This window comes from Cyrtonyx montezumae, unplaced genomic scaffold, assembly GCF_038088225.1.
Source record: "Cyrtonyx montezumae isolate F1298 unplaced genomic scaffold, pur_monq_1.0 scaffold_0, whole genome shotgun sequence".
Classification (NCBI taxonomy): domain Eukaryota; kingdom Metazoa; phylum Chordata; class Aves; order Galliformes; family Odontophoridae; genus Cyrtonyx; species Cyrtonyx montezumae.
The window spans coordinates 20,807,655-20,820,183 of record NW_027071824.1 but is presented as its reverse complement, the minus strand read 5'-3'; positions in this window follow the sequence as shown (position 1 = coordinate 20,820,183).

Below are 12,529 nucleotides of genomic sequence, written 5' to 3'. Positions count from 1 at the left end.
GTCTGGTCCACTAAGGCACCATATTGTACATTGTACTCTATACCTTTGCCCCATTTATGTTCTTCTAATCTCTGTCATGTTTAGGATCCTCCTGTACAGTATCTACTACCACTCCTCTGCATTAACTGTATATCCCAGCTCTGTGTCATCATCAGACTTCTTCATCAGCTGATGAAATCTGGGAAAAACTGACACACACAGATAGTAAACGCCTTCTCACTGTTATACTCTTCTAGTGGCAGAACTGAGAACAAGGCAGAAGAGTTTAGCACAATCTAATGTGATAACAGCAATCAGAAAGAAACCTTTTTTAAATTGTCTTTTTATTTCTGTATCCTGAGTTGTATTCCACTGACCTCTTCTTAAACAGTGGGGCAGCAAAGTATTAATACAAGTAAACATTTGCTCAGACGTTAGCTGGATTTCCATGTGGGAATCACTGTGGTACTGGTGCAATGCACTCTTGTTAATACATTTACTATGAATTTCATTTCTTTCTCAGTAAGAATGAAAAACAAAGGTAATCATTAGGGTTGTAATGTGTGAAGAATACAGATTTTTGAGGATTGAAGTAAGAGCAGCAAAGATCCATTAATATATATCTATATATATTAGTTTTTATTATCTCTGTTTGGAAGCTGCTGTTATTTTCCCTAGGTGAATCCTTCTTCCATTTGATACATGGTGTGTGTACTAGGTCTCTAACACAGCTGGCTTTAATGCAAGTTTCATTCATATTCTGTGGTCTGGGAGCCACTGTCAGCCTCATCTTGGATGTCAGCAGGAAGATGCTCATTTCAGGAAATCATTTTGGCGCTCACAGTGCTTCAGAGAGCGCAATTTGTGGTACTACCCCAGAAACCACCTCAACTACAGCTGCATCAAATCGGGATGCCCCTGTGCAACACAGTTACAATTCCTAGCAAAGATAGGATCCTAACATATAGCCTTTGATTATATATATATATATATTATCATATAGTCCTCAAATGCAAAGGTACTCCTGCAGCCTTTTTGGAGGGTATTACTCTTCCAAAAAGATAATGTGTAAGTACAACAAAAGAAGCAAATTGCAGTTTTGACTTTAGGTATAAGCAACCAAATTCAGTTACCTGCAGTTTCCAAACTGGATAAAGGAAGGGTCAGAAACCAAACTGTGTACGGTCCTAAGAGTGGGGCACTCCCTGTCTGCTGGGATCACCAAGCAGTGGCCTGATTAACTTGTAAAGGAGCTGCCGCATGGGTTCCCCAGAGAGTAGACAATTAGTGCTGACTTTTCCATTGCACTTGACTTCCATTGAACTTGTGTTTCATGCCATGTTGGCCCATGATGTGACTAGCTGCTCCCCATAGTAGTGCTGGGTTGCCTGAAAGTCCCAGGTTGGGCTCCCTATTATCTCTTTGCATCCTGGGGATGAGCAGAATCCTGTACCCTAGGAAGTGCTGATCAGAAGGAGGCTTAGGGAACTGTTTTGCTGTCACTAAATAATTTGTTCTTAAATTTTAAATTCAGAGGGAGAAATATATTACTTCATCCTCTTCTTTAAGGCAGACAAATCTAACTTTGTGCTGCTGAATGGTTGTGTGCTCTCTCTTGATACATGCCTGCCTCTCCATGCTGGCTGTTTTTCCTCTTCCCTCAAGATCAGGAACCAAGATAGAAGAGTGGATTGTGCCAGGAAGCCTGTGGGGAGAAACCAGCTTAGTACCTGGATCAGATCCGCACCAGGAAGCAGAGCCAAGGCTTTGCAGAAACTGAGGAAGTCAAAGGATTTCTGACCTAGTTGGGAGAGGGAGAGTGAACACATTACCTAGGTATGAAAAAGAAAAGAAGCAGAGAAGAACAAGAAGCAATCAAATAAGCAAATGCTGGAAACCATCTACAAATGTAACTGAATCAGCAGGCTGTTTACATCACTGCTACAAGTTGTATGCTGGACAAGACCCTACTTGTTCAAAACATTAAGTAGATTCAGCTGTGTCAGAGCAGATCTTCTACACAGAGTGACCTTCCCCACAGTCATACTGATGCTGTGGAGTAACTCCTCCAGCAGCTGAACTGGCAGTTTGGAATTCAGCTGCTTGTATTCTAAGTAATATATTGTTTCTTATGTTTCCCTCATCAGCATCAGCTTCAAATCTGTTTCTTTGAAACACTTTCTCTGCTTATAGCAGAGGACTTCAGTGTTCTCCCATTGCAATGTATACCAGGATGATATTTTCAGTTAGGGGTTGAGAGATGAAGCAAGTAGCTGTTGTGGAAGGGGAAGCATGTTTCCTGGCATGCTGGGTCCAGTGGGGCAGAAAATAAGAGTGACATGGAGAAGCTGGAGAGAGCTCAGTGAGGACATCAAGAGTGGTGGGTACCTGGGGGGAGAGTCCAGGGGAGCTGTACTCCTTCAGTCTGGAGGGGTGAAAGCCAAACAGCAGCCTCCAGTCCTTATGGGGAGGTTGAAAGAGCAGGTCCTTAGCAATGGAGTATGGCAGGAGTACAGGGGACAGATGGGATACAAGAGAAAGCTTTTTTACTCTGAGGACAGCTGGGCAGTGGATGATTTTAAGATCAAGAACTACAAAGCCCTGACCAAAAGAATAAAGCCTTAAACACCCTGGGTCTGATCGCAGAACTAACCCTGATTTGAACAGGTGTTGGACAAGAGACCTTGTGAAGTCCCTTCCAACCTAAATTGTGGCACAGTCTTATAATCTGTGCAGCCATTTGTCATATTCTTCTAATTAAATAAGGGTTGTCGTAATGAGTGAGTCCATTCTGAGAGGAATAGAGGGCCTAATATGCTGACCACTCCTGACCCATAGGAAAATCAACTGCCTTTTGCTCTCCGTCACACTGCCAAAGCCTTGTTACTTGCCTGACAGCAATTATTAAGACAGTATCAACTGTCCATCTCAGGGTGTCATTTTTCACTGGATCCATTTATCACTGGATTTGTTGCCCCAGAAATCAGTACTGGCAAAACTTGTTGGTAGTAAGAAGGACTGAGGCATCTGGTTTCAAGGCAAGTGTGGCTGGGGATGCTGGAGGCCAGCCAAGGCTTGGATTGGAAAAGGGAAGCTATGAGTTTTTGAATTCTGTAATATACTGTTATAATTGTGTAAAAGTCGAGAGCGTAGTCTCAACAATAAGGCATCAGCTTGGCAGCCAGTTTTAATTCTAGACATTATAAGAGGTATTGGCTAAGTCATATTATCTCTCCCTAGCTGAACTTTCCATCTCTAAAGTCAGAGTAATTATAAAGGGTAAGAGACAGGGAATACCTGTCTTATCTACCTGAACTGACAACTTTTTTGTATCACTAACTCTGGTGTTTGTGCAGTGTCTGTTACTATGATGTTCTGATCAGAATCAGTGCCTGCAAACCTCCCTGCCATATCACAAAGTTCTCAGCCTTCAGGCCTTTTGTTTCAGACTGTACACTCAGGTCATGACTTTTAAATAGGTCAGTGTGAAGCAAGTCTGTTTGTTTCCATCAAACGCAGCTCTGTTTCATAGTGCCTCACACTTTGATGGGCTTGATTGTAAAAATAACTGTTGAAACATTTGGTCTTATTGTTGGAGGAGTTTTAGGACATGTCAGGATGAGGCATGGGGACTAGGTTGATTTAAAAGCTAAATAAAGATGTAGATTGAAACAAAGCAGATTCTCCTGTTTAACCCATTTTGAATCCTGGGGCTATTATTTGGTTTAATATAGTTCTGGAAGCCAAGAAAATGTTATTCATTGTGCTCAAAAGATTGATCACAGCATTTATATCCTGAGGCCTGAATCCTGAAGTCCTTATTCAGACAGAACTCCCTTTGACATCAAAGGGAGTTTTGTCTGCAGAAGAGCATCAGAAATAGTGATGTACTGGCTCACAAGGCACTGTAAAATCCTTTTAGTCTCTGTAAAAGAAGTCTCATCTGTGGAAGATCTAACAGAGATGTACAACCAGCATGCAAGTAGTGCCATTGAAATTACCAGAAACATAAAACCGTGGAAGTTGATAGTTAATTCTTGTCTGTATTAATGCAAGCAAAATTCAGCAAGAGTTAGGAGACAAAACTTTCCCATATTTTTCAGACTAAGGAAGGTCAAATGTAGGGATGCTAGTGCTACTGGAGGCTTAAAATGACTTCTTCCTGCCATTGACTCGGAAACACTGCAGCCATAAGAACACACATGTATTGTTTCTGTGACTCCATACGTTAAAAAATTCCTTTTATCCTAGACTAATTATTCCTTTCAAAAGCCATTTTAGAAGAGGCTCTCCTGTTCCAAATAGCTGCCTGAATGATTACATGAAAGGAAACAATATGAAATAAGATTCTTTCAGGCAGAGGAAAGACTTATTATTTCCTACCAACAGTAGTCTCTTTCCCATCAAGGTAGCAGTATCTGAGTGGGCCCTTAGCTTCTTGTTAAGGTTTAAGGTTTGTAGTCATGACTTCCCATGGAGACCAGCCTTGTGATTATGAACATAGTTTGAGTGCAGTTCTCAGGCCTCAAGAGATGTGATCTTTGAATAGATATGCAGCATTTGAAGCTATCTGAGGACTCTGATGTTGGCAAGTTGTCCAAGTTTTATGCATTGCAAGAGTTTTAAGTTTTACAGAGATGAAATACTGAAGATGTGGTAGAATCCAGGTGGAAGCTAGTAGCAAAGGCTGAATTTTAGCTTCATTTTAATTTATAGTAACACCCTGAAGAAAAAATCAAGTTTCTGTTCATACAGTAAGGCTACTCTTAATATTACAAAGACAAAACTGAGAAACCGGTTTTCATACTGTGGTAATTAATTGCCTTGAAAAGCAATGTCATTCTTCAGTGCTCCCCCTAAACTGAGAGTTGGATTAAAATTCAGCTCAAATTTGATTGAAAGCTGAGAACCTTTCTCTAGTTCATTGGGTTTCATCAAACTCTCAGAATTTGTTAAGCTAGATGTAGTGTTTTACTGTCAACTGCTGAGATCATCAGGGGAGAACTACCTGACAAAGGTTGATGACAAGTGGGAAGCAGAACACTGAAAATAGAGGGCCTCACCTCAACCGTAGGGAGAGAGGAAAGGAAAGAAGGGAGAATAAGCTGCCCTGCTCCACCAGAGTCAGAGGACATTGCAAGACATAGCTGCTCAAGATAGCTTTCATTCAGTTTACAGAGGCTGTCTTGATTCTGAGGTTTAGTTGTTTGAATGTAGTTTGTCTTTATGAGAGTTTCCTCTGGTGCTTCCTCATCTGGAGGCACGATGCATTGCTACTCTCTTCCTCCCTTTCTATTAGGGAAGCACTACGGAGCTCAGATTGGGAGTGGTTTAATGACAGTGCTCTAACAACAAATGTTATTTAGCTTAAGAATGCATAAAGTGTGAGGGAGGGTAGAGTATCATTAAAACCAGTTACATACTCCTTTTGTAGTTCTTTCATTTTATTTAATTGCAGTAACTTATGATTTCTACAAAGTTATGAGTTCCCTCTGTTAGGAAAAAAAAACCAAACAATCTGCAATGGATGCGTTGAACCTGTACTCCTTTTACATGCAGAGTTCACTCCCAACAGAGCTGGTATCACTCACTGTGTACAAAGAGATGATCTTGGGAAAAATATTTAAATTCAGTGTTCAATATTTAAATTCAACATTTAAATTCTTCATACACAGTCAAGATGGGGAGTAAAGTCCAAATAGGTGGCAAGGACTTGCCGAATAAGATCCCTACAAAATGGGAAGAGCCAACACTTACCTTCAAAGACTGAGACGTGCAGAGAAACAGTGGCTAAGGTAGCATCTTCTAGAGATCAGTAGCTATGGAAATGTCAGTAAAAGAAATGAGTCTGTAAGGAAATTCAGATAAGAGAGAAAAAAATGTTAACTGGAGAACCCTTCAGGGACAAAAATATATGTATTACTCTGTCCACAGACATTTATTGTACAAAAAAATTTCTAGTTTTTCAAAATATGTTCTCACTGACATCTATGAGAAACTATCTGGGGCAAAGAATTTGTAATATTTCTTCAATGGTGTTGCCACATTTTTGAATTTGTGAATGCCCTGGTTTTAGCACTTACAGTCAAACTTGTTCTCAGTTCTCATGTAAGTAAGAAATAAGAAATATTCTACCTTCCTCACTTCTGGCAATAGCTTAAAAAATAGTGAGAACAATCTGAAAGCAAGTAGCACAGGAAGACTACAGCGTGCCTTTCTAATCAAAGTTAATGTGTTGCATTGAACTTTGTTGGAAGCCAAATTCTGATTTGTGTAATCAGTGAGGTCTATGAGGTATATCATCAAAAATGACAGGGAACAGTGATGGGGAGAAGACAAGTGTTCTCAGACACACACACTCACACACACAGCTTCCCTGGCCTTTTGAACAGCTGGCAGAGAACCAGATCTATGCATCAGCTAATGAATGTATATCAAGAAGCATGAGAAGAAACAATGCATTCATCACTGCTAAAGTTTAACTTTGTAACTTACCTTTCGGCAATGAAAATTCATAACAAGGATAATAAAAAGGGCAACAGAGGAACATTCTTCTTCTTTCTTTATTGGAATAAGTTGCTGTTTGTCCAGCACTTATGTGCACCGAGCTGAGACCGTCAACTTCGTTTTCCTTTTGTGATGCTGGATATAGACCATAAGGTAGAAAGTTGTGCACTAAATGTCTGTTCTGCTGATGAAATCTTTAAGCCTTACAATAGTTGTTTCAAAACAACAGATAAGATTCTGTTTGTATGACATTTTTTAGATAGCAGGTGGATTAAATGACTTTGCTCAGAAATGGCCGTCTTCAATCCCAGCTGATTAAGGACAGCAGTCTGCTGGAGATAAAATCTCTACCAGAGGCAAAACAAGGCAATATGGTTAGCCTACCAAATTTCATACTGCGTAGATCACTCTCCCTCTCCACTGCTGTGAAAACTTTGTCTTTTAGTACTTTTGTTCATTTGAGTTGTCTCTGCCTGTCCTAATTGCTGCTATGTGCCAGACCCATGCAGTTAGCAAAACCAGCAATGCTAAACTGCTGTCTTATTGTATGTGATCTGTCCTCACACTCCTTCATTCAAAGGCAGTACTGAAAGAGCAGGGAGCAGACTGTGACTTCTTCAGCAGGTACTTGTTTGTGTCACAAGCTCATGTGCTTGAATGTACCTTTGACTGCCATCTTTCTCCTCCTGGAGAAAATGCCATGCTCTGCAGGAGTTCTGGTGGCATCAACAGCATACTTTGGATGCCTGCTAAACAAAAGTCTGTAGAGCCGCCACGCACTGCTACATTCATGGATTAGAAACAGTTTCCACTTTTGCAGAACAGTCCTTCAATTACTCATTAATTGGGGCTCCGTGTTCCACTTTCTTGGCAAGGTCTGTGCTTGCTAATCCAGGGGTCAAAGAAAGTTACTTCCTTGTAAGCAGAGTTCCTAAGGACAGATCCTTCATATTTATTCCTCTTACTGACATTTTTAAGACCCTGAAAAGAAAATGGGCCTGAGAAGGAAGAGTATGCCCTTTTTTGTTACAGATGTGATGTCAAAGTGCACCTGCAAACAAGTGGCATTAAAATGTCATGTCTTGGCCCTAGCTTCTTGGCAATTATTATGAATTAGAAAATGAAGACCCTGTTTAAAAGGAAGCAATTACTTACCTGCTTGATGATGGCATTCAGAAGAATTTTAGGATTAGACTTCTTTTTCCAGAAGAAAAATAATCTTTGTGATTGAGATGTGTGCGAGTGATCCTCACTTATGAAGACAAGAGTGGTAAGGTTCTTGAGTTTTAAGGATTTCTGTTGTCACTATTCCATGTAGCTAAAGCTCAGAGAGAATATGTCTGAGAGAGAACTGAATTGGATATATAGGATGTTGAGTGCACTTAGCTGACTTCAATTATGTGGCCCATTGAAAAAAACATCTCTTTGGCCTATTTGCATAAAGGAATGTGAATGGACCATTATTCCAGACTGGTTTACAGAATCATTATTGGTAATGCTTAAAATTAAGAGATGTGTAAAATAACTACTGTATCTATCTGTAATGATTCCTTCTTTCACTTCCGAAAGTTTTAATATCTCTTTAGTGAGCCTGAATGAAACTGTAGTGCCTAATTAACCCCAGTTTCATTTCATTAGTATTCTATAAGCAAAAAGAGAATTAGGTGCCTAGGCAGGTAGGTACCTCTTAATAGTAAACAGTTCAATTTAGGAGAGGAAATACATGTTCTTATTTCAACACTGAAAATGGTGAACACAGAAACACACAAAGAAACACAAACACACCTTCTACCAGGTTCCTGAATGCCATCAGGACCTTCCTCTGGAGAAGCCTACAAGCTTGTAGCCTTCATTCCATTGCAATTATTTGTACATTGTTATTTGCATGGCAATTAGTAATTCTGTAGTTGCCATATAGGCTTGGATGCCCAATGTTTTCCAGATTGATTCAAGCTACCTGCAGAATTTTTTTCTTGTTTTTTTTAATTCTTCAGAAACTCCTTCAACAAAGCCTCTTCAAGTCACATGGACCCCCAAACTCATTAACTAACATCTGAGCAGCTCCCTAAAATGCTTCCTTAAGAAGTTGCAACCTTCTTTTTGAAGCCTAAGAAAATCAGTTCCAGTCAAGCGTGAGAAAGATGGGATCAACTGGACACACCTAACACACACACACACACACACACACACACACAGCTGTAAGTCATCTGCATTTGCCAACAAAAGATATTTGCTTTCCAGCTAATTCTGGGAACCACCTTCTTGATAGGCCTATCTTTGCGAGTGGGAATGGTGCAGCTATCTGATGGAATAGGCTGCATCTCCTAGATACTTGCTTTCTAAATGCAGCTTCACAGCAGAACAGTTTCAATGTTAGAAATTTTGGCAATGCTCCTTCCAGGCCCTCTGGAGCTTTCTTCATCCTTTTTAGCAGTGAAAATGTTTTCTTCCTGAGAACTACATCATCTTGTAGCCCAAATTCGATAAAGGTTCCCTGAATAAAATGGCCTGGCTAATATTGATCTCTACATCTACTCTTAACACCACTCTGAGAGGCAGAATGCAGCTTTTCCTAGAAAAAGTCAGAAACATTACACTCTTCCTTTTTCTGATTAAATGCCTATTATGCTCCAGAAATGCTCAATTTCTCTTGACATATTCCACTCACTGGTACTAGTTTGTTCATTTATTTGTATATAAACAACCTTGAAAGTTGAACGGATTACAGCATCTCCTCCCCCTAGCAAAGATACAATTGTCATACACTCACAAGTGAATAACAATGCAGCAAACACCCACCTCCGGCTGGCAACAAGAACACGGATCAATACAAAATCACCTGAGCCTCTGGGGTATCCAGAAGGCATCCTGTCCTCCAGCTACCTCCTCAGCCCTCCTCTGATCCTGCTAGAGAATAATGAAGCCCCAGCTGTTCCCAGTAGTGCAAGATGGCCTTCCATACACTCTCACAGACACAGAATCTCACAGCTCCAGGGCACACATTCCAGCTCTTCTCGACAAAAAGCCTGCTTCAGTTTGCAATCTCATTATGGAAATAACTGTGTGAGCTTATTGGCACATAAAGCTTCTCAGTGAGCATTACAGTTATGACGCTTCCTCACCTAGCAGTGTTCATCTTGGAATATTGCTCCATATTTTCAGAAGAGAGCAGCCTCAGCTGTCCCTGCAGCATTTCATACTGAATGTGTGACTGTCATTCAAAACTTCTTGGTCACCTGCTGGCACTGTGACTTTAGGAGCTCCTGCAGCATTAACCACTTTCCAGACTCTGACTCAGCCTCTGCTAGGAGGTTTGGACAAAAATATCTATTATAAATTGTTGTGATTGCCTCAGTACAGGTTAGATATTGTGTGACAAAGGCACCAATGAGACTGACATTGGTTAAAATGGCCAATATGGTGAATATTTCTCTAATATGGACATGGTGAAATAACCAAATTAAAATTTAGGAGTCTGTAAATACTCTGAAGATCTTTCTGTGCATAAAAGACATCCTGATGAGTCAGAACTGAGATAAATCTCTGGGAAACAGTCAGTGAGGAGCAATGGGGGGACTGGGGCAGACTAAGAGGATCTGCCTCCTTTTCTACCAGCACAGTTTCTCTGGCCAAGCATCCATCTTTCTACACCGCAGTCATGGCTGTTCTATTAAACTGACCTTGTCAAATTAATACAGCTTTATGTCTGAATGTTGCCACCAACTTAAAGCTAGCTCACTCTAGCTGAATTTGCACCTGCTCACACAGAAGTACTAGCTAAATGGACACAGGCTGAAGGACTACAAGGCAGCTTTAAATCCAAATAACCATCCAAGAAGGTCATGCTGATTTTATTAAGTCAGTTTAAACTTCCATTTATGTTAAATTGATAGAACTTTCGCAAGTTCTATCAAGACAAGCCCTCTCTAAAGGATGAAAAATTTCTGTTAAACTTGGTAGGGCAGGAAAATGCATTCCACCTTGCCAAAGCTTTCCAGCAAGGAGGAAGAATTGCCTGTCAGTTGCTGCCAGCCAGAATCAGAAACCATGTTTGTGTTGGTAGCTGCCAAGATATGGGATAGTTTTTCTTCTAACATGGCATTTGACAGAATAATTATTGCTCAGAAAAGAGCCACGTCATGAAGGCAGTAGGCAAGGATGTGCTGCTGAGCAGAGCTGCTCCTTGCTTGTGCTGCTTCCAGAGACAGAACACAGCCTGGGGTGCAGCCTGAGGCTCCCTAAAGCCCATCCTGACACAGTGGAGTAATGTTTTAACCGAGCCTGGGTACGCAGTCAGGCTGTGGGAGTCATCTACCCCACACTGGCTTCCGTGCTCAGTGACAAAAGTGCTCCTCTGTTTAAACCTGAAAGAAGCTCCTTGCAACACAAACCATGCTCACTAGGAGCACCTCCCTCTGAGGAGCAGGGATCACAGAATTGTAGGGGTTGGAAGGGACCTCTAGAGAGGCCTTACTATTCTGTGCTGAGCACTCAAGAGTTGTGCTCTCAAGTTTGAACATCTCTTGGCAAACAGATACAAACACTGCAGTACTTTGGTGCTAGTCATGAGTCTCTATCAATGAGTTGTTTGTGTTCTCAGAGCAGGAGAACATGAAAAAGCCACATGAAAATTCATCATGGTGGACAGGAAATGGCAAAGAGAGTGGATCTGTACCTTTCTTGGCCACTAACCCACATTCACAGAGATGCCAGCTCTAGCCATGGCTCTGCCTCTTCATCTCCCAGCAAGCTGAAGAGAGTGATGTAGGGACCAACCTGTGACTTTCAAGGCAATAGGAAACCAGAGGCAGGTAACAAAGAGGTAAGGAGAAATGGCAGGTAGATGAGTCAGCCCATCATCATCCCTTTGCAGTTTCTTTATAAAATCAGCATGGTGTGAGGTATAGCAAAGAGAAAAATGAAACATTGAAGTTTTTTGAAATCTGCATGCTGTGAGACTCACTTTTAATCTCAAACTTGGTGGTAAAGGAAATGTATGAAATGTTTGAAAAAGTGCTGAAATAGAGTTTCAGTTGAAAAAACTACTCATAGATCTGGTGTGCATACTGTTAGGAAAGTCTCAGGAACATACCGGGGTGAGACCTTTGTCTTTACTTGTCATTAATGTAATTCTCTGTTTTTGAGCACTGCTACATTCACTGTAGTTTTGCTGAGAGGCAGAAAATAAATGCCTGCTGCTTTTTATGTAGTGTTTCTTTTAAGGCATTTGCACGTTCAGTACTATTACAGGCTAGGGCCTGTGATGCCAGCTTTGTTGGCCTATTCTGCTATAAATGATTCCTGCAGCAAGAAAGGATTTAGCATAAAAATGTGATGATATAAACACTTCAGTGTTTGTTTCTCAGGGCTGCCTGTTCACTTCACTGTGTTATCTCTGCTTACCCCTCTTCCATGCCATCTGCACTGCTTTCCCAAGTCCCTGGCTCTAGGGCAAAGCAAGCACGCACAGTAGCTTTGCACTTGCTTCCCTCCAACAACTACTTTGCCAGTTTTCTAGCTTTGTCACATTCTGGCATATATTCCTCCTGTTAATAACATTATTTGTTAATACCATGAATGCCATCTTCTCTCTTTTTCTATCCAAGGAAGATCATTGAGTATAATTATTTTGGAAGATGCATTTTTCCTTAGCTTCTGAGATAGGGGAGTCTTTGAAGAATGTTTGAAAGGACTCCTTTACCCCCTGAAATCTCCAGCCAGCCTTTGGCATCTGAGAAAGCACTGCTGGCATGGTGTTAGGGCCAAGTCTAGCAGCTCAGGCTGCCACGGGTCCCTTCTGCACAGCTCCTCTGGCCGAGGCAGCCATCAGGCAGCTTCACTGGGGGCTTCGTTCACAGCCCAGAGGTGCAGGATGCAGCTACAGCATTATTCTGGAAGGGATTCCACCAAGCCCAGCAGAGCAAGCAGCTGGAAGCTTGTCAGAGTGCCTGCAGAGGCAACAAGAGTTTCCAGATGAGAAAACGCTTACATCTTTCTCCTTTTAAGACTGTGACTCTGGTTGTTGTTACTCCAGTACTTTCCT